The sequence below is a fragment of the Saccostrea echinata genome, unplaced genomic scaffold (genome assembly GCF_033153115.1).
Source record: "Saccostrea echinata isolate AGI-Se365-2 ecotype Australia unplaced genomic scaffold, CSIRO_AGI_Sech_v1 ptg000036l, whole genome shotgun sequence".
Lineage (NCBI taxonomy): Eukaryota > Metazoa > Mollusca > Bivalvia > Ostreida > Ostreidae > Saccostrea > Saccostrea echinata.
Genome location: NW_026889785.1, coordinates 1,868,617 through 1,896,496, shown reverse-complemented (window position 1 = coordinate 1,896,496; position 27,880 = coordinate 1,868,617). Strand labels below are relative to the sequence as shown.

Below are 27,880 nucleotides of genomic sequence, written 5' to 3'. Positions count from 1 at the left end.
AGGGGGGTTGAAAAAAAATCACACTTTTTGTTCAGAAAAAATGACAACTTATTAATCGCTCACCTTCTTTTTTCAGTTAGAAAAGTGCATGAATGAAGTTTTGGATAAAATCAACTTAATTTTGTCTTGAAATGTTCACAAACTGATAAATAACAATGACATCAAAACTCTTACCAACTGATCAACAGAACTTCGTCCATCTAGGAATAGCCGTAGTAGACAAAATAAAATTACCAATGAAAGATATTCTTAAACTTTATATCAAGCCTATTGACTTGTACAATGCAATCAGCTCTTGCACTGTTTTGTTAACCGGAAAATACAAACTGAATGTGGAACAGCGGAAAGTCTGCTTTCTTTCGCCTACCGATATTCCTGACTATTGCAAATTCGATGTTTCATTGTTATATAAACTCATACAAAATCTGTGTCCGCATTTAGTACCAACACAAGGTTGGGGAAAACAACCAAAAGCCACTGATGTTAAGATTGGTGATGACATCGAGCGTCTCAGGCAGTTCCGAAACGATATGCTTGGACATTTGGAATCTTCTAGTATCCCTGATGCAATGTTTGAATCACGTTGGACGGAGATAGAAGATGTGATGAATCGGATGGATTCATATTTAAGTAAACAAGGGTTCAATGCAGTTAATTATGAGAAAGAACTGGCAGATATCAGGAAATATAACTTTGGTTTTGAAGATATAGAAAAGTACAAACTAATGCTAGAAGCAACACTTAGGATTTTGAAAGAAAAGGAAGGTAAATCTGTCTGCCAGTTCTAACGTTTTTATTATTACATAACTTACCGTTGCTCTGTACACATGGCTTTAACCGTATCTTAATAAGCCCTCATTCCACTTACAATATTCTGTGTTATCAGTTTTAGGGGATTACATAGCTATTTTTGACAATATAAGAACCCGTTTCAGGCGATATCAACTTCATAATCAGTGCTATCGCCCTCACACGTTCTCTTGATTTCACTTTCTATCACTTCTATCAATATCGCTTAACATGAGTCCCTATAGTTATATCGACCTACACTGAAGTCAGTAATGACATGATATTAATTTTCTTACACAAGAATTTCCATCAATTACTTTATGACGGAATGCGACAATAATGTGTGGAGAAACAGCATTCTTTGAAGCCGACATAGAACAAACATCAATGTCGACACAAAACTGGCCTATCACGTGGCACAGAGTTAGAGGTAACAATGTAGAACAGATTGATACCAGTACAGAGAAATATACAGACAGCACCAATAGACAGCTCGTCATACAGAGGGTATCAAAGGATGATCAGGGTGACTACCAGGCCATAATATCAGGGTCTTCCAATGGGCAGCACATAAAAATACCAAGCAACGTTGTGACCTTGAAGGTCACCGGAGGTAGATTTTTTTACGTAATTCAATCAGAATAATTGTTAATAAAAGACATTTGAAAATAATAAATATGTCGACACTCTAGTTGAATACTTCCTTTCATTTAATAGTCATACAGTAACTTTAATTTTTCTAATGCATTTTTTTTCTTTGCATCAATCCAATCTTCTTAAGTTTTTCATATAAACCTTGTGCGAAGCTATTGCTATTGTAAAGATTTTTTGACACATTATTAATCAAAGTTAACTTCCTACTAAGGTTTTTATAAACACTGTTAAATATGCAATAACAAAACTATATATATGAAAATTCTCTGCTGAATATCTTTAAATAACTAAACCGTTGCAGAGCGACCAGTTCTTCAGAGATTAGAAGTTACCTCGGGAAAGGATGGTATAACTCTTCATTACAAGTACGAAGTATCACAAGACTCTCCAAAAGTACATCATATTGCTTGGACCAAAACGGCGAGGTAATAAATAAAGATAAGGAAAAATACCTTGGTGGAGGCCTATCAGATACTTCTCTCACTATAACTTCACCATCGATTGAAGACAGTGGAGAGTACAACTGTATCATAGCCAATGCAGTTGGTGCTGTGGCAGAGCTACTAACTTTAGGTTAGCTTTGATTTATAATAGTACCTCAATGTATGGTCAATTATGAAAATAATGATGCTGATTAAAGATTTCATTGTTTAAGCTTGCAGAATTGCACTTGTAGGTGTACCAAAGGTCAGTGTTTTAGAAGAGTCGGTTTGTTACGGGGAAAACACTGACATAAACTCTGTTATATCATCTTGTCCACCGGCGGAAAGAGCAGTGTGGGAAAAGAGCTATGACGCTGTTATCTTTGAAACTATCAACGTTGGAGATCGAAAATATTCAAATAGTATATTATATCCGAGTCATCCTGTACTTAGGTTGAAATCAGTAACGTTTGATGACAAACTGTATTACCGACTTCATATATGGAATGGGATAGGAGAATGTGTCAGTAACACAGTTCTACTTAATGTAACAGGAGGTACGTAGAAAAATCTTTCACAGTTTGTCAACTGAATCACTGATATTAAATCATTTCAGGTATATTCCGTAACAAAAATGTACTATATTTAACTATAGTTAACTTAAGTTTATCATAGTTTAGTAAAATACTTTGATAATTTGATTTACACATAGTAAAACTTTACTCTAGAACTTTTATTTGAGATTTCAAAGCTAAAAATCTCTTAAATTTGATAACAGTGATTTTTAATTTTGGAAATAATATGTGATTATATAATTAATAGGTCCATTATATATATATATATATATATATATATATATATATATATATATATATATATATATATATATATATATATATATGTATATATATATATTTGCATGTATGAGCAAGAGAATATGAAATATAACAAACTGAATTCATTGTAAAAATACTTTGATTTAGTATAGTAAAAACTTTGATATTATAGTATAGAAAACTATACTTAACTAATGTATTTTTGTGAGGATTTGTACTCTTTACATTTCTAGATCCCCCAAACATTTCTAACGGCCATGAAATCAACATCCAAAGCCGTTCTGTTATAATGACATGCCATATTTTTCTTCATAAACAATCCCCTCTTATGAGTGAAATTGTATGGAAGAAAGATGAAAATGTCATCGACATACCTGGAAGTAGAGGAAAGTATACGAGAGGAACAATTGATGAACCATCATTAACCATTACAAACGTCAACCAATCTGACGCTGGGGTTTATCAGTGTAAAGCCTCTAACGCGGTGGGATCAACGGTTGGGAACAAAATTATTTTTGGTATGATTCTTCTATTCGTGGAGCGAAATGTTATATACAGTGTTGTAATTATTACCGAAATGCAATTTTAATTGTTTCCACATGCTAACTTTTACTACAGGTTTGGTTTAATTTCAGAACACAATTTTTCTTAAATTTGACGAACCTTTTCATGGTTATAAAAGTTGATCCATATATTTCAAACTTTATTCCCTTTCGATACTTCTGTCTACTTGCTATAAGACCTATTGCAAAAGCAGATTAATACGGTATATAACCTGGTATATTGATTTTTCACATTGAAGATGATTCGTCAAGGAAATTAACATCTTGATTCTTTTGAATAAATACACATTTTAATTTACACATCTTGATATATGTTATTGAACTTATTTTTTAGTCATGCAATCTACTTGTTAAAAACTAACATCAACTTCATATTAAGCTTAATACGGAATTATTCAAGTGTTAACTGATTAACATTGAATAAATGTATTTTTTTTATCTCGTTGAATAAAAATAAAAATGAATCTTACCTGTGTATAACGAGGACAAATAAATAAATACTGTTTTATGTGATTCTCATAGGTTAAACTGAACGTGAGTCGGATGCGATCGTGAGTCGGACACCAACTTCGTTCAACATTTGGTTATGACATGATCATCCTCAAAGCATCCATATGACTCTCATCTGTAGGACCTTTCATACGTGTATCATATGTATATTGCTTCATGCGATTAACATATGCGTTTTCAAATGATTTGCCACATACGATACTCATATGATTGAAAATACATGATCCTCATATGATAGGCAATGCATATGTGGATCATATGTGGCCGCAAATAAATTTTAGCGCTTGCGCTTGTCATTAAAATATATAAATATTATATTTTTTTCCCTTGATCCACGCCCGTATTTGTTTTTGTGGTCATTCAAGCAGGCAAACGCAATAGCATTGATGTCTAACTCGCGTACACAAGTAAATATTTGTTCACTTTTCCGTGGTGTTGCACGCACATGGACGTGGCACATTGTCGATTTTAAACTTTTTTTTAAACAAATAAAAGTCAATGTATTTCAGTAAATTATTGTAGGGTGTTCACGAATTTTATTCATAGTAAAACCATGCATGCATCGAAGGAAAGTTACTTGGATAACTGGTAAACATAATCATGTATTGTCTGTATGGTCGATCCCCAAGCTTGATTGCATTGTTCACCTCGAGGAGATAGAAGAAGCCCAACTTTGAATGTGCTGCTGATAAGTACCAGGTAACAACTAACAATATTTTAATTAATTAATAGAACTGTCTCGATTGATCCTACAGTTTTTCAATGCGAGTGTGTATACAGAAATACAGCGACCCTACTACATTACGTAATCGCACGTTCGGATTAACATGTACTTCAGTGATCGATGTTTAACACCAAAAAAGTTTAAGATTTAGAAATCCTTAAGCCCACAATAAATTTTAGCGTTCAGGGACGCTTGCACCAAAGGTGCTAAAATTAGAAGTGCGCCATATTGTATCGTTTTACAGTATCCAAAGAAAACTAGTAATAGAATATTGCTCAGGTTTTAATTTATTATTGGAAAACACCATTCACAACAACATTTTTGTGTCGTATGGTTTTCTCATAAGCGTCCATTTATTAACCTTTTGATTTAATTTGATTGATTTTATATAATTTAAGATGATTATATAATCCTTTTAAATTTTATTCACGCCAGGAGTTCCTGAAATTGAAATGCAAGGATCAAAATTACGAGGGAGTGAAAATACATTTTCAAGGCCTTGATAAGATCAGTTCCAGAACCAATCCAAGCTAAGTGGAGCATAAAAAATGATACCAGCAATAGTAATACACCATTAGACATCAATAGTGAAGAATACAACGGAACATCAAACAGTCTTCCTGAACCTTTCTTGTGTATCAAACAGAATGTGACGTTACAAAATCATCTCTTCCAAATAAAGGTTCAAAACCTCATTGGAACCGCTGCAAAGGAGATCCCAAGTGTGTTTAAAAATTATCAACAAATTAAATATATATACTTTTTATATTCATAAACCATTTCTATTTAAGAAAAATGTATTCCTACTATTATGGAATATTATCTATGTAATATCTTATGCAATTTACTACAATATCATACTGAACTCTTCTTTTCGAGGAAGATTAAATAGTCAGATTACCATGACCATCTTGACCTCTTAAAACAAATTGATACTATATGGTTATTGAACTTATCTTGGTGAAAATTGGCTCCAGTTGGCTAAGCAAAGGACGACCTTGTGAGTGCTTTTGTAAAGTCAACGACTTCCAATATTCACCAATTTAAGTTCAGTAATTATTTTCTTATATAGCTTAAATATTTTCCCATTGATTTATTATAAGAGAAAAGTATTTTCTTCCTAATACATTATTGGTATTGTAAAAATTAATTGTGTGTCACCATAATTGATACACGATGTGTTATTACAATTGGTACAATATGTGTTACCACAATTCATACAAGAAGAAAACTAAATTAAGAGCATGTTTATCTTTAAGTAAAATTAAGAGTGTAACAAAGAGAATGATACATATTTTTTTTTCTTGGCTATTTTGTTCATTTTATGCTAAAATGTGACTATTTGAAATTTTTAGACGAGAGGTGCTCATGTACAAAGCAAGAAATGCCAGATACCAAAGGTAGGGCATATAGTGTAAAATCATATTTCTCCTCTACAATAGAAATATTTAATCAAAAGTATATATGTATAGGGATTGAAGGTAAATTCGTTTTGATAAAAATCTGATTCAATTTTTCAACCTCGCAAAATATGAAATTCAAAGCTGTTACTGACCTAAATTAAAGTATACCAGGTGCTTGTATTTGTCATAGATTTATATATCTTTGTAATTATGATACTGAATTAATTTCAGCAGGCCTAATTGAAAGAATGGACAAGTATTCCAGTAATGTGTTCATCCCTTTTTTTTCTAATTATTGTTTTATAGTTACCAGTACACTTACAACCATCCTCAGTAAGAAAGGATCCTCAATCAGATTTAACAACCTGAAGCTGGATCTCATCAGAGAAATATCTGAGAAAGATTTAAAGTCACTAAAATCAACCTTAACAGGTAATATTTGACATAAGTTTTATCTGAAGCAGAAGAAGTATTCCTCCATGTATGAAAATTTGTCAACATGTGCTATATCTCTAAGGTATCTGCTATTATTTAAAAATAATTAAGAAATAAACAACAATGTTAAAAAGTTCTCTGGGAAATGAACTTGGTTGGTCACGTGATCAAATCCTGTGAAGCCCGAAGGGCTTCTCAGAAGATTTGATCACGTACCAACCAAGTTTATTTCCCAGTGAACTTTTTAACATTGTTGTTTATTACTTTTATTTACATTTGAGATGAATATTCTGAAAAGAACTGCATTTATTACACGAACGGCCCGCTGTTTTGCTATGTTGTGACGCGCAATGACCTAGAAGCTGTTTGGTCGTGAGAGTTCGCCTCGCTCCAAGATTTGAATTAGCCCTTTCACGATAACTGCGGTACTACTCTTTTGCAGGGCAAAATAACAGCATTTGGCAAAGTTTTTGATGACAGATAATTAAATGACGTATATCAAACAATTAATTTTACGTCATATTTCACCAAAATATATCATTTTGCCCTGCAAAAGAGCAGTACCGCAGTTATCGTGAAACAGTCCATACTTACATTGATGTTCAGCAGTCCAGTTCAGGAAATATCTGTTCATAATGGAAAAAACTATGATCGCTACTGAGAATAATCTTACTTTTATTGTATGAGTTCTTAATATATGAAGTCAAAAGCGGTGGTATCGTCTTCAGTTTACATACCTTCAAAGGAATTTCGGGTTAAAAAGGTAAGCGTCATTTTAGGCTAATTAAACACATTCTTCACACCAAAGAAAGAACTAATGATCATTTGTTGAACGAAAAAAAACATATGTTTCAATAATTTTATCTTTTTCGTCGCTTTAACGGCTTAGAAGTTCCGAAACCAGTGTCACAGTGACAGAAATATGTAGACAAGATATCATCTCGCTGTGTGATTCGGTCACGCCATGACCTCTGACCCCCTAATAAGTTCATACAGAATTGAACATATTTTCTTTTCAATGGGTTCATCTAAGAAAAATATTTGCAAATGTAAATAAATACTGTTAAAGTTTCTTGTTTGCTTTCATACTTGGTTTAGGGGACGGTCATTTGATTCTGAGTTCACGTTCACGGTAGCTCAGTCGGTAGAGCGCTCGTTCCGTGATCGGGAGGTCGTGAGTTCGAATCTCGGCCGCGACTGACCTTAGTCGATAAAAAATGGGTAGCAACTGTTCCTTCGCCATGCGCTCGGCACTTTGAAGTGAAAGTTGCGGGTCCTTCGGATGAGACCTTAAAAACCGAGGCCCCGTGTCACGGTAGGCATTTGCACGATAAAGATCCCTCACTGCTCAATGGCCCTGAGTGCCGAGTAAAGGTCAAAATTTGAAGCCCTTCACCGGTATATGGTGACGTCTCTATATGAGTGAAAAATTCTCGAATGGGAAGTAAAACAACATACAATCAATCAATCAATATATTTAGATTTGACCCTTTTTAACTGTCTGTGTTGATCGATTTTTATTGTGTTTTTTTTTAGCTCACCTGAGCCGAAGGCTCAAGTGAGCTTTTCTGATCACTTTTTGTCCGGCGTCCGTCTGTCTGTCTGTCCGTCTGTCTGTCTGTCTGTCTGTCTGTCTGTCTGTAAACTTTTAACATTTTCGACTTCTTCTCAAGAACCACTGGGCCAATTTCAACCAAACTTGCCACAAAGTATCCTTGGGTGAAGGGGATTCAAGTTTGTTAAAATGAAGGGCCACGCCCTTTTTCAAGGGGAGATAATAAAGAATTAGTGAAAAATTAATAGCATCTTTTAAAAATCTTCTTCTCAAGAACCACAGGGTCTAGAAAGATGAAACTCATGTGGAAGCATCCTCAGGTAGTGTAGATTCAAGTTTGTTCAAATCATGACCCCTGGGGGTAGGGCGGGACCACAATGGAGGATCAAAGTTTTACATAGAAATATATAGAAAAAATCTTTAAAAATCTTCTTCTCAAGAACAGCAAAGCCCTGATTGGTCATATTTATATGGAAGCATCCTCAGGTAGTGTAGATTCAAGTTTGTTCAAATCATGACCCCCGGGGGTAAGGCGGGGCCACAATGGAGGATCAAAGTTTTACATAGAAATATATAGGAAAAATCTTTAAAAATCTTCTTCTCAAGAACAGCAGAGCCCTGATTGGCCATATTTATATGGAAGCATCCTCAGGTAGTGTAGATTCAAGTTTGTTCAAATCATGACCCCTGGGGGTAGGGCGGGGCCACAATGGAGGATCAAAGTTTTACATAGAAATTTATAGGAAAAATCTTTAAAAATCTTCTTCTCAAGAACAGCAAAGCCCTGATTGGTCATATTTATATGGAAGCATCCTCAGGTAGTGTAGATTCAAGTTTGTTCAAATCATGACCCCCGGGGGTAAGGCGGGGCCACAATGGAGGATCAAAGTTTTACATAGAAATATATAGGAAAAATCTTTAAAAATCTTCTTCTCAAGAACAGCAAAGCCCTGATTGGCCATATTTATATGGAAGCATCCTCAGGTAGTGTAGATTCAAGTTTGTTCAAATCATGACCCCTGGGGGTAGGGCGGGGCCACAATGGAGGATCAAAGTTTTACATAGGAATATATAGGAAAAATCTTTAAAAATCTTCTTCTCAAGAACAGCAAAGCCCTGATTGGTCATATTTATATGGAAGCATCTTCAGGTAGTGTAGATTCAAGTTTGTTCAAATCATGACCCCTGGGGGTAGGGCGGGGCCACAATGGTGGATCAAAGTTTTACATAGGAATATATAGGAAAAATCTTTAAAAATCTTCTTCTCAAGAACAGCAAAGCCATGATGAGTCATATTTATATGGAAGCATCCTCAGGTAGTGTAGATTCAAATTTATTCAAATCATGACCCCCAGGGGTAGGGCGGGGCCACAATGGAGGATCAAAGTTTTACATAGAAATATATAGGAAATATTTTAAAAATCTTCTTCTCAGGAACGGCAAAGCCCTGATTGATCATATTTATGTGGAAGTATCCTCAGGTAGTGTAAATTCAAGTTTGTTCAAATCATGACCCCCTGGGGTAGGGCGGGGCCACAATGGAGGATCAAAGTCTTAAATAGAAATATATAGGAAAATATATTCAGAAGAATAACAAGAAAAGCCATGATTAGTCATTCTGATATGGAAGCATCCTCAGGTAGTGTAGATTCAAGTTTTTTTAAATGATGACCCCTGGGGATAGGGATGGGCCACAATGGGGGATCGAAAATTTTACATAGGAACATATAGGAAAATATCTTCTTCTCAAGAACTGAAAATCATGTTTAGTCATTTTGATATGGAAGCATCCTCAGATAGTAAAAATTCAATTTTGTTCAAATGATGACCCCCGGGGGTAGGGTGGGGCCCAAAAGGTGATTGAAAATTTTACATAAGAACATATAGAAAAAAATATTTCTTCTGAAGAACTGCAAAGCTATGTTTAGTCATATTGATATGGAAGCATCCTCAGGTAGTGTAGATTCAAGTTTGTTAAAATGATGACCTCTGGGATAGGGAGGAGCCACAGTGGGGGATCAAATTTTTACAAAGGAATATATGGGAAAACTTTCAAGTTCTTCTCAAGTACAACAAAGCCATTACAAAGCCATTTGTTATACTGACATGGAAGCATCATCAGGTAGTTTAAAATTCAAGCCCAAGCCCCCCCCCCCCCTCCCCCCCCCCATAATCTTTTCAATACTGAACTGATTTGTGCTTTTGCCTAGCCAATGTGCTCAGGTGAGCGATGTGGCCGATGGGCCTCTTGTTTAATTCTATTTTAGTGCTGACGTCAATGGAATTACTGTCTTTGGAAAATTTATCTACAGTTGAAGACTTCTTCACATTTCTTCTTAAAGAGAGAATTCCAAGAAAGAAATGTAATTATGATGCAGTACTTGATGAGAAGCATAAAACGCCCTGATCTTGAGCTTAAATGCGTGAAATACGCAACAAAAGACAAACAAGCACTGTGCTACTTTGAGGCAACGAACATCCTAGGTGAAGATTTATGTATAACTATGGATTTATGTTATGGAAAGTAAGAGCAATCAATGAATTGATTGTCATCGTTTTATTGCAAGAGATTTAAGAGCCTGGCGACCGTTTCACTAACAGATCGTAGCTCGTAAACGTAGACGTAAATGTGAACGTAGCACGTAAGTGCGTTTCACTAAGAGTTACGATTTGCGAGTTACGATTAAAGTTGATCGTAAGTCTACGAGTAGTCAGGGGCACTCTTAAGATACTTACGTGTAAGAAATTTCATGAAAAAAAGCAACACAAAACAGAAATATAAGCAAGATTCCAAAAGATTGTCACTTTTGCTTTCCTTGCAAGTAAATTGTGAAGACCGAGTCCGATCTTAAATACACAAAACATACTTGCAATGAAAAAAATGCGTTAAAAGTTTAATATTTCTTTTTTGAGCTTATCTATTTACAATTTTTATTTCAAAATAATTCTCGTGTATTCTATAATGAAACCCTGTGCATATTCAATCATAATGGCATCTTTATTTTTTCTTTATTTAGTTGCTCTCTGAGAAGTGGTTGAAGCAGAAAAACTATCGAAATAATACATATTAATATAGGCGGGGATCTATATACTAAGTATATACGTCCATGATAGAAGTAATTCATTTTTAAAAATACTTTGACAAACCTGCATATGGGGAGTATCGACAATATTTAAAAAAAAAAAATAACAATATTATTTTAAAAATTCAATAATGAAAGTAGAATTAAATAAATAAACATACCGAGTTTAAAAATGATTAGTTTTTGGACAGAAACAGGAAACAAGGCAGAGGATCGTCTAAAGTTCTAAACATTCGGAAAACTTTGTTTTCAAATGTTTAGATATACATGTACGAGTGTGCCATAAATTTGCAATTTTAGCTTGAAGTAAAATGGAACGTTATATACCATCGTGGACTATACTTGTCAATTATAAGACATAAAATGCAAGAATAAATTTAGATAATTGATATGTATAATTTGATCCCGGTGAAAAAGGAACTTTCATTTAATATATATTATAAATATAGATATATACTTTTTTTAGTAAACGATTTTCCATTAATTAATTGTCCTTTTATTTCTTTTTGAAGACTGAGAAAAATTCATGGTGATTTTTTTTTTAGTTATGATCTTTTCCTTTCTTTCGTTCTTTTTTTCTTTCTTTCTCTTCAACAAATACACCTCCTCAGTCAGAAGAGTTCCAATAAGTTGGTCGTAACTCGCTTATCGTAATTGCTACGTCTACGACGTGTTTTGTGAAACGCTCGTTTGCGTTCACGTAAAATAATCGTAAACGTAATCGTACGTTTACGGTCTACGATTTATTAGTGAAACGGTCGCCTGATTACTTATCATCGTTTTATTCTTAAATGGACAAGATGTAGATTAGTTTGGTTCATCCGAGCTAACACTAATGACAAATATAAAATGATATTTTTGAAAATTGATCGAACTTAGACAAATTTAAAAATTAAATACTAGTATTTATGTCTAATTTATCACTTTTTCTTAGGTCTATCGATTTGTTTGTGAGGAAAACTCTTTCTTTCTATTCTTAAAATGTAAGGAGTACCTGATCGACGTAAATTGACATTGACATGACAACAGTGTTGTTGATTGACCTGAAATGTTTACTGTCCTTAAAAGTTTTTTTTTAATTGAACCTTTTAAAAAATATATTATCAAAGATAAAATCAACTTAAAATAAGATAAGTACTTGAGTTATTGTATTCCAAAACAGAGTAAAAATATAAAACAGACTAGTATTTGATATGTCTGAATGCGCCGTAACCGCTACATTGAGGGAGCCGTAAATTACATCTCTATAAATGCAAGTGAATCCTGGGAACAATGTCCAATTGACTAGTCCATTCTGAAATTGTTTATTTAGGAAACATGGCCCTAGAGTGGTTTTCCCCAAAGGGGTAGTATCACTTTAGAGCAAATCTTTTTTTTTTTTGGGGGGGGGGGGGGTGTATGCTCTAAAATCAGGCTTCCACCTTTGAAAATCAAACAATGTAAGCAAATATGCAGAGAAAAAAGGGCAACTCTGAAATATACAGTGGCGTAGTCACGGGGGGGGGGGGGCAGCGGGGGCACTAGCCCCCCACTTTCAGATATGGGGGCAAGAGTATGTCTGTGCCCCCCACTTAATGTAGAACAAAATCACAGCTATGTTGAAATCATATTAAACCTCATTTTATGAAATGAATGAAATGCATAGGAAATAAAATAAAATTTATTTTATTTTCAGCAACAACTGAGTAAGCTAGTAATAGTAATGTAATATAGTAATTAAATCTGTCAAGACCTCTTGTGTTCACATGTTTGGGAGAGGGAGTGTGGGTCATTAATTTGACCTAAGTTTAGACGTTTCTGTTTCACTCAGCATCTATTATCTAACAAAATTAAATGAGAAGCACAAGCCGCCCCTTGTGCTGACATCTAAAAACCATTATTTATTTGCTGTATCCCATTTCTTGTTTAACACATAGGTTGTGCAGTAAGATTTGTCAAACCTCTGATTTTTTAATTATTTGCTGATTATTTGCGATCATTAGTGATTATATGCTTGCAGTCTGACCATCTCTTTCAATTAGTAAGTTTTAATGATTATTTTGATTTGTGTTATTAGCAAAATGATTAAAATTCATATAGAATTAATACAGTCATAGATGAAACTGTTGTATAAGACCACTTGTTCACGCTATTCTGGAGTTAACAAATTGAAATATTAATGTTACTGTAGCAAAAACAAAAATCAACCTAAATTTATTTGAACACCTGGAATTTTATTTCAGAACAATGAATGAACTTGACAATTTATTGTCAGTAATGAAGATAACCGATGAGGACTCTGTGGTTAGCATTCGTTGAAAACATTTGCGAAGAGTCCAGGATGAATCATGTCAATCTGATTTTGAAAGTAGCGTCAGTGTTAATTCCATCGGAAAAAAATGTAGATGAAGGTGGCCAACAAGCGCTGAAATGCACGGGAAATGGAAATTGCTTATATAATAGTGCATCACTTGTGCTCTGTGGAGATGAGCACTTGCTTATAAGTCTACGCATTTTAACTGCTTGCGAACTCTTCAGCAATGGACAATTGTACAGAGATCATCCTATTCTATAGAAACTGTCATCAAGAACCCAGAATTTGTGTCTAGGAATTTAAGTGATGCCATAGCAATGATATTTCCTACAGCTGAGATTAGCAGTGAAATAGAAACCAATGTGAGAAATATTGCACTTTCTACATGTACAGATAAGGCATGGTCTGGTTTAATACATATCGTGGCATTGGCCACAGTTCTCCAACGCCCTATATACTCTGTTTATCCTGAGGTTAATATGGGAATCAGGCCACTTTTCAACAATTTATTTTACCCACTTCGTTCAAATGAAGTAAATGAAGGGCACATTGAGATTATGTATATCATGTGGACTAGAGATGGCAATTTTGATACACGTGATGGTGCTTTGTTTGAACCAAATCAATTTGTACCACTCGTAAAGAAACAAACATCAGTCCATCAAAGAAGAAAACTGTCAGAAATCAAGAAAAAAGTTAAGAAACAGAAAATCCATAAGTTCTTTCTTTCAGAAAAAGAATAAACCATCCGAGAAACAAACTGAAGGTACGAAACCTTCAACATTTACAGCATATAAAGAAAAATCAATTTTAATCATACATAATGAGACAGAAAAAATGGACATTAAATCCAATCAGAGAGACGAAACAAGCACGCTGTTTGAAGAAAAGAAATGTCAAGTCATAGAAGATAAGGATTCTGCCAAAGAGAACAGCAGCAAGGAAAGTGCAAGGAAGGGGAAATAGTACAAGAAGAAAAACAGAATTTAGTTGACACAGAAAATACAGATTTTATCGATTCATTGGCTGACGAAAGTTGCTCTGAAAAAAAAAAAAAAAAACAGCACTCAGAGATGACTGCAAACATATGCTGTACTTTACCACTCCATTTCAACCACGTGATAAAGACATACTACAACAAACAAAAGTCACAATAAAGAGAAAGAATAAAACCATAACAAGAGTTGTTCAAGGAAATTGGTTTGATGATTTTCCTTGGCTTACACTTTGCACAACCAGAAAAAATGTCTTATGCTTTTTCTGCAGAGATACTTCTAAGAAAAAACTTTTGATGCTGAGTAAAAATGCGGAATTGGCCTTTCCTAAAAATGGCAACCTGAAAAAAAGCCATTAATCGTTTCAGGGAACATGAAAATTCATCAGCTCATAAAGAAGCGGAATCAAATATTAGGAGATTGCAAAGTGGTGCCTTGGCCGTAAATGAGCAGATAGAGAAAAAGGAAAAGGAAGACCAGAAGAAAAGACAATTAGAACTCTCCTGTCAGTTGCCTTCCTTGAAATGTCTATTACGACAGGGACTTGCAGTCATAGGACACAGTGAATCTGAAGATCACCTCATTCAGCTACTTAAATTGCGAGCTGAAGATAACCCAACAATCTTGTCATGGATTGAAAAAGGGAGATATATTTTTCCAGAAATTTTGAATGAACAAATTTCTCTGATTGGACTGGGATCAGTGCTTTATGATGTAAGACAGGCAAAATGGTTTTCTATTATGGCAGACGAGACTATGGATGTTGCATACAAAGAACAGTTAGTTGTATGTGTCAGATGGGTTGATAACAGCTTCAATATTCATGAAGATATGTTAGGTCTTTTTGAAATTCATTCGCAAACAAGTGACTTCATAGCTTTGGCAGTGAAAGATGCTCTTATTAGAAGTGGTTTGCCCTTAGAATTATGTCGGGGTCAGGCATATGATGGTGCGCCAAATATGTCGGGACACTTAACAGGTGTAGCGAAACAGATCCAGAACCAGTATCCATCTACCATTAGTGTCCACTGTCTTGCTCATTGTATTAATCTTAGTGTTCAAGATATTACCAAAAGATGTTCCACAATACGTGATTCAATGGACTTAGTCACTGAAATTGAAAAACTTATTTGTCTATCTCCAAAGAGAAAACATCTCTTCATCCAACTCGATGGACTGTTAGAACATATGCTATAGAATATGTAATTCAGAACTACAAAGTTCTACAAGACGTTTTAGATGACACACATACTAATACTAATGATGAATACTCCAGACGAGCAGGTGGACAACTGGCTATGATGGAAAAGTTTTCAACATATGTTAGATTGAAGCTATCACACTTAATATTTGCTACATCTGAGCAGTTATCCATTTCAATCCAGGGGAAAAATACTTCAGCTCAGGATGCTATCAGAGCTTCAAAAGCCACTGTATCCTACTTTGAGCGCCAGAGAAATGACTCTGTAATTTCTGACTTTTATGATGCAGTTTGCACAGAGGCAAAAGACCTGACAGATGAACCATCACTTCCAAGATATAGGCGTGCTCCCAAAAGATTAGATGATGGATGCAATCCCCATAGATGTGATAATCCCAAGGATTACTTTAAACAGCAGTTCTTTGAAGCATAAGAACAAGCTGATCAAACAGATCAGAACAAAAGAACATGACCATCGTCAAGGAAATCGAACCACTTTTGTTAAATACAGCAAATGGAGAGTTTTATTCTCTGTCTGAAGAAATTGCCATGCTCTACAAAGATGATATTTCTTTTCCAAGGCTTGAACAGCAGCTCAAAATGTTGCCTGATATTTTCAAAGTTGACACTGAAAATGAAATCAAAAAAGTTATCTTGATAGATACAATTTGTCAACACATGAAGGAGCCTATCACAAAGAAACTTCTGTCAGAAGTTACGAAGCTTGTACAAATTTATCTTACCGTTCCAGTCACAACTGCCACACCAGAAAGATCTTTTTCATCCTTAAGGAGGATTAAAACCGAAGTACAATGACGCAGGCAAGATTGAATCACTGTATGACTTGTTTTGTTCACAAAGAGAGAACAGACCAAGTCAACATCAAAGAAATAGCAAAGCCATTCATCCAGAAGATTCCAAGTCGGAATCTGTACTTTGGAAACTATTAACTAATAGCTTTATTAAGACTGTTCTCTTTCAGTTTGGTTTCCAAGAATAAAGTTTTGAATTATCTAAGGATCTTCATTTTCGAACATACGTTATAAGTTTAATAAATTTGTTTTGCATTCAAAAGTACTCTTTATATTTACATATATGTACTTTAGAATATATCCTAGCCATTCCGAATCTCATCAAGATTAGTAATTTCTACAAGATAGCTGCAGTATTGTAGGTTCTGATTTTGGTATACCTGGCTGTGACGAATGTCAATCAACTTTAAGTGCACTATTTTACCTCTCATTCAACTTAGACAAGGGCTTGATATTACATGTTTTACATTTTAATTTCTTTATATTACACATTTTACATATTTCTTGGATTTGAGCCCCCCCCCCTCCCTCCCCCCCAACTGTTAAGTTTGTGACCTCGCCGCTGCTACAAAATGTTGATTGTACACTCGCAAACATGTCATGGTCAATCACTGATCGTAAGGGATGGATGGAAGGGTAAAAGTCTCAGAACGCTTGATGACGAACCTGTGATGTGACGTTCTGTATAAGGTGATACTATCTATCCCGATGTACGAATGAACCGATAAATACACCAGCCAACACAATACCAAACCCGACCATAAATAACCTTAAGTGATATTATTTAAGGATTGTAATTTGATAAAATCAACAATTGAGTTTTCTTTCAAAAATGTCTTATCTTAATACTCAAATTTCCAAAAATTTATTTTTTAACCTTCTAAACAAATCAGGTTGTTTGAAAAAAATAGCTTTTTTGTTTGATCTAAGAATAATTTAATTTTGATTGTAACGCGCAATTTGATTGGATAAAAAATTTATTTTATATCGTATAAATTGGGTTGCCTACGTCACATTACTTGCGTTAAAAACGTATCGATCCGCCTGACGTTACATTTAAATTTTGTTCATTTTGAAGTCATTTTTTAAGGGCAATCATTCTTTTTCTTACACTTAATGAATGAACATTAAATTATAAGGAATGAAAATAATAGGTACCCAATTTATACGGTATAAAGTGGGTTGGAACAGTTTACGCTTTTTTATAAAACTGCTTTGCTTTCCTTAATTGATAATTTTGTTCCAGGAAAAACAGCTAGAGTAAGACACTTAAGTCAATATCAAGCGTTAATATGAATTTGATTCAGTTAAGAACATTTTTTTTCATCAATGAAGACACAAAAGTTGTATACTTTCTTTTTGACAGGAGATGGATGCAGGCATGTTCAGTTGCACGTACTAGATGATATAGAAAAATTCACAGATATTGATTCATTGTTAGCCACAGTGGCGGCTATAGCTGGATGTGACAAAGACTCTATAAAACTGGTTGGCTTGCAACCAGAGAGTAGTTTCATCATTTTAATATCGATGAAAAAATGCTTTGCTCGAAGACTTGGACAAAAAGGTCCGCACCAACTTTCTTGATTATTGCAATACAATGTAGATTGGATTAAAATTGAAAACAAGCTTATAAACATTTCACAAGGTACGTTGTCGGTTTCTACAAATGCACCTAGTTGCTAAACATTACAAGTAAGCGTTGAGTCCTTTTTTTCACAAAAATACAAAAGTCTTTTCTTCTAGTTTTTTTAGTAATGAAATATGAAGATAACGAACAGTATTCAATCTCGAAATTCCAAGGAAACGATACAAATTTGGAGCGGAGCAAACACGGACCTCAAAATTTAGAGGTGGGATCAGGTGCCATAGAGGAGTGAACATCCCCTGCCGACCGGTCACACCCGTCGTGTGCTCCTTGTCATGAGTGGGAAAAAACGAAAACATTCGTAGACAATTCATTGTATAATAATACAAGTAGTAACATGTAGTATGAAAAACGTCAGTCAGCATTTGACTCAATGATAAATTGTATTTGCTGACAAGGTCATTTTATCGACCATAAAACTTACGAACTGATGATTTCAAACGAGACTGTTGATATCCTTGTTTCATCGATTTGTTTGTCAATAGCTTGCCTCGTTTTAGAAATTGCTCATACGTAGAGCATGCTCTTCCGTATCGAATCAACTGAGAGACATAAACCCCATTTGCAGGTGATAAGGGTATATCGCTAAATAAGTAAAAATGTATGAAATATGCCATTTCAGATTCCAATATAACTATACTATCATGATAGTACAAACATGCGTTTATATGGAAGCAGCCTTATGTGGATAACATTCATGTTGTGATGATATTCCATCATTTTATGCTAATACTTTGACATAATTGGATTTTTGAGAATTCACGAGATAGTAGACCTAAAATTTTTCACGCCTGCATATTCATCATAAAGGCTAATGCACTTTATGAAATATGCCGGCGTAAAGTGTACTTCTATGTCCTTATCAAATCTCAAAACTTATATTGACTTCTTAAGGACCCTCTCTACACCAGTGCAAAATGTTTTTTGGACATTGAGAAAATTATACTGTATACATGTGTAAATATTAAGCTTATCTATTGAATTTTCAATATATGGTACGTGGCACTTACCCCCAGGAAAAATGTTCAAAGACAGCAAAGTTTCAATGAACAGAAATCACTGTTGTTTACTTCAGTGGATAAAATATATGCAAATGGAGTGTCCAGTTAATTTATCTTAGCCTTTTAAAATGTTCAGAATGCTTGAATTGATCACAGATTGAATAATACACTGAAGATTTCAATTTCTTTGAATTCAGATCTAAGGGCAGATCACTCTAACTGCAGAAAAATACCACAGAATCAGAACTCTTTAGTGTGCAGTGTAGAGAGGGTTCTTAAGGGGACCGACTGGGGTTTTCATTGCGCAATACTTCGCGCAGCATAGTAAAATAAAGCGTATTTACTTTTTAAAGCAACCATTTTAAAATGATTTACAAAATTTAACAAAATTAAGAAATCTCTCAGGTAAAATCTTATTACGTTTTAAAATAAGTGGTTTTTAAACGATTTTCAAATGGTTGGTAGATAAACGTCGTACAAGTGTGTTTTTGACGTTATGAATAACGGAAGTTCTTAAAGAGGGGTTATTAATTATGTCAAAAAATAAAGAATATAAAACAGATGCTCTTGAAATTGTTAACATAGGAAATTGAGAATCTCACAATTATTTCATATATCATTATGTATATAAGTCTGTGGTATCTGTCATGTTATTGTAGTGCTCCCTAAAACCAGGAAAACGTCATGAATTTTGACATTTTGAGATGCCCCCTTTGGTAACCAGACGGTAGAATTTTGTGTTTCTTACATTAAACGTACAATATAGTATTACTCATCAAATAATATAATTTGAGCAAAAAGTCTATCGTAGCATTTGTATAATTTGCTCCGAAGTACGAACAAATAGTATTTTCCTATATAATCCTATAGTAAATGTACCTATATTTTGAGATGTTCCATAAAAAAAAACAGACGGTAGATTTTCACTAAACTTGGCATGTATACTGAAGTCAAAGTAAGGTACATATGGTATAAAATTAAAGAGTTTCTCTATAGCAGTTTTCACACAATTAATCCAGTCGGCTCCCTTAAATGATCAGTAGAAATGCACGATAACTATTATTAGAATTGGCGAAATTGGTTAAGGAATCACTGTCTAGTTTGTAACTTGGGCATTAATGACACTTGGCGTTTCACTTGGCAAAATTTATATTCAGTTTTAATTGTCGAAAAATCTACAGAAAATGCACTTATACGTAAATGCATTTTATTTGAAAAAATATATTTGTTTTATTTTCATGATTTTTTTGTGTTCCTTGTTTAATGACAGAATTGTCTTGTTCATGTTTTTTTGTTTTTTAGGAGGGTATAGAACTCCTCTTAAAGTTTCTGATGTTTTCTATTGCAGCCTATAGTTTTGGACTACAAAAAATGGACGTTGAAGGACAGAGTTCCTATAAATCCCAAGTCCAAAACGTTTTATCTGGTCCCTGTACAAATCTGTTTCGTAAAATCCTTCGAAAACATGTCCTAGAAGAAGATTTCATAACAAGGATCCAAAAGTCCAAAGATCAGCTGTTACCTTTACTAACTGTTGATCAACAGAGTATGCTTTATCCCGAGAAAGGATCATTCTCTGGGAGTTACAAACATTTAGATTTGCCTCTTATATATATTTTATTCCAAAATATTTGTATGATAGAACCCCATAGAATGGGATGGGGTAAAACACCGGATCCATCGGACACTTCAATGGCCGCCTGTATTGACAGTATTATGGATATTCACAGAGAATACTTTTTTAATCCTCCCCTGTATTTGGGGCAATCAGGTTTTGATCGAATCTTAAAAAGAATTTTAAAACTTTTGGAAACTATTGAAGAAGCACTTGAAAATCCAAAAATGGATACCAACATAAAGGAAATGGAAAGAATAGACAAAGAAAAAATGGAAAAAGAAGAAATCCCTCGGGAAAAATTCAGAGGTAAGAGTATGCAAAATGGTGGCATGAAGATGTTTCTAATTTGAGTGAAGTTGATATTAAAAAGATGCCAGAGTTTCTCATTGACAACATTTATGAAGTTTTCGGAGACCAGGTCTTCCAACAAACTGTTGGAATTTCGATGGGCGCTAATAGTGCTCCTTTATTAACCAATCTGCTTTTTATTTCTATGGCAGTATTTATTTAAAAACCGGTTGTGAAATATTGAGATAACGAACAGTTTTCAAGATCAAAAGTTCATTTAAACAATGCAAATTGGGAGAAGAGCAAACATGAACCTCCAAAACATCAGAGGTGGGATCAGGTGCCATGCAGGAGTGAGCATCCCCTGCCGACCGGTCATACCCGCCGCGTGCTCTTTGCCAGATAGAATGAGAAGAAGAAAAAAAATTTATGTTTCCTACAGCTTAACATTCAGATATATATCGACGACGTTTTTCTCAATTAGCAATAGTTACTTCCATTCAAATGTTGCCTTGATATATCCCAGAGAATTCTAAATTACAAACACTTCAGTGTCTGTCATATGTTTTTCATATTTGGTGTTTTACTGACTATAGACGACAACGATAGATGCCAACTAACAGCTAAATTGTTTGAGAAAATAGACAACTTCAGCTTTTTCATCATTAGTATTATTACCGTTTCAATAATTCAGGGAAGAGGTAATGTAATTGTTCAAAAAACATTAATATAATTGCTAAATCTTCTATTTGAATCTAAAACAAAAATTTGGAGGAGTTAGATTTCATAGATCAAGTAATTGAGGCTATAAATTAAATTTTAAAGAAAAACATTTTTCAACATTTTTGTGAATGTAAGCCTTGTGTATGATTTCTTTAAGACAACGAAGGGTAAAAAATGGAATCATCTTAAAAAAAAAAGTAATGACATTTTGATTACAGATAGTACAGACTGTAAGCTTTTTATGTCTGTTTTTAAAATACTATTTTACTTTTTCTTTAAGAGGTTCTACAGTATGACATTGTTTTACTAGAAAATTGTAAGGTGAACGTCAAAATTTGTATAATGTTACGTAACGTCACGTTACGTCAAAGGTCGATTAAATTATATTTAATATTAAGTAGATTTTTTTAGTAAAATTATTTCAAAAATATAAATGCCATCTTATTGTGTAAAAAAAAATAACTTGAAATTCAGTAATTAAGAATAAACATTTATCATTTCAACATCAGAATCAGTTTAAGAAAATGTTTTTAATAAGTACATTAGAAAGGTGCTGATCTAATTTTGGAGTAAATATTAATGCGAATTTTACTGGTGCATACTGAATACTCTTAATAGAAATTCTAATTATATTTTGAAAAATAAAAAATGCATAATGCACATCCAGAGTTTCTGATTAAAAAAAAAAAAAAAATATTTCTTAGAAAATAAATGATTTCAAAGTGTATGGAATTGTAGTTGCGAAAATGGGATCAGTTGGGAGTATACATAACCTTCATCCGGTCACACCCGCATTCAGCGCTATGTATTGATCAGGTAGACAGAATAGTCCGTAGTCAAAATGAAATGCCTTACAGTTGGTATGAAATACGTCCCAATGAAAGGTTATAGTTGCTAACAAGGTTATTAAAACGACCATAGATTTTACAAAATGCTGACTTTAAAGATGTTGAAATACCTGTAACATCAACTTATCTTTCAGTAGCCTGTTTGTTTTAAAAATTGACCGTACTCGGATGTATAATTATATGTGGAGTTTCCGCATCCAATATTCTTTCCACCTGCGCTTTCCGTGTACATGTGAAGAATATTGCTGCTTAATAAATCAACATTGTTCATAGCAAATGCCATTAAAGTGATTCAAAAATTAAGCCCCATCAACATATCATTTTTGATTCATTTTTAATACGGATGAAATAATGTGCCGCCCTTCATGCCAATCATTGCGCAGTAAAATCGCCAGTTTAAGGCGGGAAGATACCACTGTTTAATAGACCTTCAAGAGATTGCATTTCCTTTAGATTTATTGGTCATTTCTCTTAAGTTCTTAAGTATTCTTAAGTTTAATTAGAGTAGAATAACATGGCAAAGACGTGTATCAATTACCAAACCCAGTTAATTTTGTGAGGGCAACAAATATTTCCTTCAAGGATTCCCAGTGCTTTCAATACTTTACATGAATCGCCAAACCATGCCATGAATCTTGAGCATATGTCGGAGTTAGCTGAACCAGCGGACAGAAAGATATAAAAGTAATGTGTAATGCCCAATTTTTGCTTTGGTATGACTTTACATTTATACATATTGACAGTAGATTATTATTTACTGGGGTTCTTGAATAATTGATTAATTGATTTTGCTTTAATTATGTCCCATTCGAGAATGTTTCACTCATACAGAGACGTCACAATTGAAGAGCTTCAAATTTAGACCTTTACTTGTCACTCATGGCCATTGAGCAGTGAGGGATCTTTATCGTGCCAACGCCTGTCGTGACACGGGGCCTCGGTTTTTAAGGTCTCATCCAAAGGACCCGCAACTTTCACTTTAAAGTGCCGAGCGCTTGGCGAAGGAACAGTTGCTACCTATCTTTGTATCGACTTAGGTCAGTCGCGACCGTGATTCGAACACTCGACGGCCTTCCGATCACGGAGCGAGCGATCTACCGACTGAGCTACCGTGACGACAGGTTCTTGAATGTACATTTGATACACATGTAGATATATACAAGGTTTATCGCACGCACCAATAGTTGACATCAAGATAAAGGCCTTTCGACGGTTCATCTGTTTTGGGGGAGGAAAATTAATATACTAGTATAAATTTAAAGCTCATTAAGATCATGACCCCACATGAAAAAGCTGTTTCTTGTTTACATGAAGCTAAATTGTTAATCATACACATTCAAGCCCCTGTGAGTTTTATAAGACACAACCTTTTCGTGTACATATATTTGAGTTTAATTTTAAACCCTGTTACTGCTCGGGGAGCGGTTCAATTTAATACTACTAAATACTATAGAGATTCTGTAAGTGATTTGTTTAATACTTTTCTCCTTTTGTAGGACGAGTTTCACGTCTACCGATGTTGATTTATTCTTTGTGATCTTTGTGACCTTTTCCTCAGAATTTTTCCAGAATATTCAAATCTATCAGTTTCCATTTTGTATTTTCTCTTTCGTTCCTCTTCTTCTTTTTCAGGATTCAAAAAGTTACTCAATATCGTGATAATCTAATTTTATGTAAAACATTCTTCTTTATGCTGACCAATAAAAATGAAAATTTCGTAAACATTTCACTGCTTAATTCATGATTTTATTATCGTAATGTTCATTATACAAGTTTACACAGGAATACATTCTGTTTACAATATTTACGTTTATTTTAGATTCCCTATGTTCACAAAATTTTAGCTTTCATCTTTAAGCTATAGTTCGTCCGCATGTTGAATGTATTAAATTTTGCAGTTTTTTTTATTATTACAACATTGATATTTTTATAACATTTTATCTTAATATTAAAAAGTTCTGCGACAAATTGTTTCAATAAATGGACACCCTTGTCGAATGATGCTTGAAATTTTGCAAGATTTAGAAATCCAACCGTTGTTTTTCATCTGGAACATTTTAAACAATTTTTGTCCAGTTATGAAAGTATAATATACTAAATTTTTTATAAGACTAAAAAGAGAAAATTCTATTCAACTGAGTTAAATGCTTTTTCAAAGCCTGAGAAAAGTAAATAGTCATCTGCATTTTTCTGTTTCACAGTAGTATGACAGTATTCAAGATCGTTATTCACGAATCTAGTATTTAGCCGATTGTAATGAGTTCTTTGATTTTGTAGAGTTGAGAAGGAAAATAATATCAATCAGAATAAACAAACAAATCTATTAACACAATAAAAAAAAAATTCTATGTCACTCACCCACTCTCACATACAGGCTCACACACCGAAAATGAAATAAATGTAATAGTAAACTGTTAACTCAGTTTTCACCAATTCTGATACTTTACATTAATTCAATATTAATTTCTACAATTCTGATTCAGTAAGTATCAGATATTATATCAAATGAAAAATTCACCAAAATTGACTTAAAATAATATTCCAAAAAAAGCTCAAATAATTTTAGTTAATAATAATTATATATTCCTCAAAAAGATAATTTCCTTTTCTTAAACGGCTGAAAATTACTCAATAGTTACTATATCACAACTGCTTATAAACGTTCACCGGAAGCCACACCACACGTGCATCCGCCATTAGCACTATCTAGGAACGTCTAAGTTCTGTACCGTTCTCTCGTCACCACGTGGTAGTTGCTTTAACCGTAGCCCCAGGTCTATCGCCTCCCACTTTGGTTATCCTACCATCATCGGTTCCTGTTCAGCATCGACAATTGGACATGACACGACTGGCCCTCCATCCAACGCTCCCCACTGACCTCAAACGCTTATAACAGTCGTCAACTGACCCTCAGCCCGTCTTCTATGTACACAATATTCTCTCAGCACCTTACGCACTGAAATAAATTTACTTTTACAAAACCGAGGCCCCGTGCCATGGCAGGCGTTGGCACGATAAAGATCCCTCACTGCTCAATGGCCCTGAGTGCCGAGTGAAGGTCAGAATTTGAAGCCCTTCACCGGTATATGGTGACGTCTCTACATGAGTGAAAAATTCTCGAATGGGACGTAAAACAACATACAATCAATCAATCAATCATTAATTAACAATATATTTTGTAACCTTTTGTAAAAAAGGCATTACTTTATAAGTTGTGTTCGTTAAACTCTTGGGTCTTTAATTTTTTAAGTAAATTTCCTCGCCTTTATTACAGATAGTCTTTGTAAATAAGACATTTTGCCTTCATAAAAAATATCAGTATGGGCTTTATATAAAAAAGAGGCAAGTTGTTACCAAAAGCTCTGATGATGTTCATTTGGAAGGGTATCTCATCCTGGTGCTTTTTATTCAACTTAATGACGGCCTCTTTACCGAGTTTATACATCACAAAACAAAGTAAACGATTTAGAGGTGTAGAGTGTCTACCAGGTAAATAAAGATAGATAATTCACAAAAATGAAAAAAATTATCGAATCCTAAAAATCCGACAAACTCAAACTCATACAAAAACTAAAGTCTTCTGAGTCAATTATACCAGAAATAGATGCTTAGAAACGAAATTCGTTTTAAAAATTGTCGGGAAAAAACAAGAAAGCATGGATAGAGCGTATATTCTATTCAACAACCACGTTCTTTATCAATTTAATAAGGTGGGATATTGGTATATATTTCCACTGATTTCATATAAAATTCTATTATCTCATTTTTCTACATTTCTTCATTGTAAATCATAATGTAAAATAAGAACCAATCATTGTTGCATATTGAATATCTTTATTTTTCATAGATTTGTCAGTACCCCGGTACTTGGGTCCGCCCGTTGTATGTACGTCCAGTATAACTGTACCCGGAGCTACCAGTGTTTTTCATATTTCCTTTGTGATGTCAGAAAGACTGTGGGTCAGTGATCACAACTGTCTCCTACAGGTGGACTTCACCGGACACGTAATACAGAAATTGGAAATTGATTTTACATATTATCGATCAATAGTAACTCACTCCGTCACAGAGGACGGAAACCTGATATTTATAAATGGTCGTAAGGTGCAGAGGATGACGTTAGATAGAACCATCACTACACTCTTCGAACTACGTGAGCATTTATTCTGTATCCACTCCTCCCGCATTAACGGTGACATACTGGTTGGTTATGGAACTGGAGTGTTGAGGTGTGACTGGACGGGGGTCAATCGCAGAAAATTGGGGTATGGGATTGATTTTCCAACATTTATCACAGAAAACAAGAATGGAGACATCTGGGTCTCTGACATCGGGATAAAAGCAGTGATGGTGATGGATAAATTAGGACAACATCGGTTTAACTACAGAGGTCAGCGCTATGTTGACTTTTTTCCCGGTGGTATTTGTACCGATATCCTTGGACATGTACTGGTGTGTGATATATTTGATTCCAGTGTTCATCTCGTAGATCAAGACGGTCAGTTCCTGTGCCCCCTACTGACAACAGAACATGGACTACACCGACCCATGGCTCTGTGTGTGGACGACGAACACAACCTCTATGTGGGAGGGATTCATAGTAACAAAATAAAAGTGTTCAAGTACCTACAGGAAACAGAGAAATTAAAAACAACAATGGTGGAGTCGAAATAAACACAATGAAATATAAATGTTAATCAATGAACAATCGATACAGCTGTTATGTTTTACTTTACACAATCATATGCTTGAGATACGTGTAATAGGATAAAAGACTGCAAATTATTTAGAGCAATCCTTTGTAACCACTTAAAATTTTAACACGCATGGTTACTAATTTTGATAAACCTTTGCTCATTATTACAGCTTGACACCAATAAGATAAATTATTCAACATTTGTTTGCAAAGGCTTGTTTGCCGTGGAAACAGACTGAATTTTTTTTTTCAAAATTGAGTTTTTTGAGTTATTTTAAATTTTTATTTTACATGAAGCCTTAACAAACATTTAAGAAAAAAGTTCATCCCATTAAAAAGAAGCATGCGTATTTAAGTGAAATGGTTTAAACTTGTGATTTTAAGAAACTCTGTAAAATTTTTATTTTTTCCATGTGGAATCTCAGAGTTTGTTAGAACTGAGAGTCAGTTCATGGGTTTCAAGTTGTGGGAATTTACATACATGGGTATCTGTCCCAGAAATATATCTTTCAGATTCTTTGTACATATATTATCATGCAATTTCCCTGGAACTTCTTGCATCTTAAAATTGTGTTTCCTTTATATTAAAAAAAATGCTATTTTCAAACTTTAGGGCAAGTAGGCATGATAACAATGAAAAACAGTGACTAATTTGTGTCTGAAACGAGTTTATTATACCCCCGCTCCGAAGGAGATGGGTATACTGTTTTACCCTTGTGTGTCTGTCTTTCTGTCTGTCCGTCTAGCTGTCTGTCTGTGTGTCTGTCCGTAACATATTTTGGT

General features: G+C 34.2%; 1 protein-coding gene and 1 pseudogene across 1 annotated transcript in view; one reads left to right on the top strand and one right to left on the bottom strand.

The window, feature by feature from the left end:
* The window catches only part of LOC133199869 (atos homolog protein A-like), a 54,342-nt gene that overhangs the window by 5,905 nt on the left and 20,557 nt on the right, over nucleotides 1–27,880 (bottom strand). The window lies entirely within an intron of this gene.
* On the top strand, nucleotides 122–27,104 carry LOC133199839 (uncharacterized; annotated as a pseudogene).